Raw genomic sequence first — 1903 nt, forward strand, 5'->3', positions numbered from 1 at the left:
AGAAGTCTATTCTTTATTGTTAATTCGAAAACTTCGTGGAACGTCCTCGAAGTGACGAGAGAAGTGACGAGAAACACTTCCAATGCCTGTACATAATAGGATAAGAGAAGCTAATGCGTGCATATAATGTTGCTTGGGTTTATATTGTTTGTGATTAAACAATAAACGATATCGATGGTAGTCCTTATATAAGAAGAGAATGAGGGGCAAGATATTGTCAACTATTCCAAGTTCGACTACTCCAGGATTAAAGTTTAGTTAAGGTTGCAGAAGCGTGCTCCTCTCCTAATTTACATTGGTAAGCTCGACGTTGACCGCTCTTTGAGGGCACCCTTCTTCTACACGATCAGGAAGTCCTTGCTCAGTAGATGGCGTGTCTTGCTCATTGGTCAAGACGTCATTGTTTTGCCTGGAGTCGCTCGACAGAATTGGAGGGAAATGAATGTTTTCTAAAGTTTCAACAGCTGCAATCTCATTGCCGCCATCATTCATAACTCCATCCCTAAATCTGCCCTTCCTAAAAGTATGGGAATTGGCATCTCTTTGGTGATATCTTCTTCCTAATTCAACAGTCTTCTCCCACAATGAACCCGAAGAACTTGTTACTTCCTGCCAATTTCTTTTAATGAACATAACCATGAAAATGAGGAGAGCAGAAATTGCAGCAGCGCCAGCAATCAGAAATAGACCCCAAAAACTGTCAAGACCTAGGCTGTCGGATGAAACCGAGGAATTTGAATTATGGCAGTTGGTTTTGGATGTAAGCCATGCATTTTCAATTTCTGTCATTTGAGGCCCTTCAGTCACATTGAGGATTGCTCACGAAATATCCGGTACCAGTTGAGATCCTTTGGGGAAAACCTGTAAACCAAAAAGAGCTGAACATGAGATTTTTTTCAATCAAAGTATTAATTACTAAACCTAAGATATGTCATTATGGAGCTGAATAATGCTCGCGAAATATCCGTCCCACTCTGTATACTTTTCAATCAAAGAGCTGAATAATGCTTCCATTTGACAATGTGATGCTTACTAAAACAGGAAGAAGTTGCTATTGAAGGTGAAACTGGAAAAGTATACAGAGCAAGTTGTCATGATCATTATGGAAGGAGTTTCTGTATGTACCCTTTGAAAGGCGCCGCTAGATTCTCTTGTGCCAAGTGTCAAACAACTGTGTTGATAAGAATTCAATATTCTATCAAACACTCTTGAGGCAGTCATCAGTTGGTCCAATTCCTGATAGAGATACACTAGCAGACACTACTTTTTTGGTGCACCACCAAGAGGCCATATTCAACTTATCTCGTAGTCCAGCGGCCAACAAAGAATAGAACAACATAGATTAGTCCCATTTTAAAGTTTGCCTGCTCTCTCATGCCATGCCCGTCTCTTTTTGCATTGCTCTTGGCTCTTGTTTCATCTTTGGCTTGGTACATCATCCATCTTTGCATGAGATGCTGTTACAGTTGTAGAAATGCTTTTAAATCCATCATTCTGAAGGCTAATATCCCGAGACCCCTTTTTCTCTCACTTCGTTGTGCTGTTAATATGAGGGGATGTATTTCCTCCTCTTTTTAAATCCAAGTTACAAGAATTCTCCTGATCCAAGACTGACGCTTCACATTTTTTGGCGCAGGTTGTGAAGTACTTCTTGGATGCTAAGACTTTTCAAAAGGTTAAGTTCGTGTACCCGAAGAACAACGACAGTGTCGAGCCCATGAGATCATTCTTTGATGAGGAGAACCTTCCTACCGAGTTCGGAGGAAGAGCAAAACTGAAGTACGACCATGAAGAATCCTCTAGGCTAACGGCTCAGGATGATATTAAGGCAGCCAGTTTGTGGGGATTTGATCGGCAACCTGAGAAGGCCTTTCATGACGGGAACAAGCATTCTAGAGCTGAG

This window comes from Eucalyptus grandis, chromosome 3 (assembly GCF_016545825.1).
Source record: "Eucalyptus grandis isolate ANBG69807.140 chromosome 3, ASM1654582v1, whole genome shotgun sequence".
In the NCBI taxonomy this organism is placed as follows: Eukaryota; Viridiplantae; Streptophyta; class Magnoliopsida; order Myrtales; family Myrtaceae; genus Eucalyptus; species Eucalyptus grandis.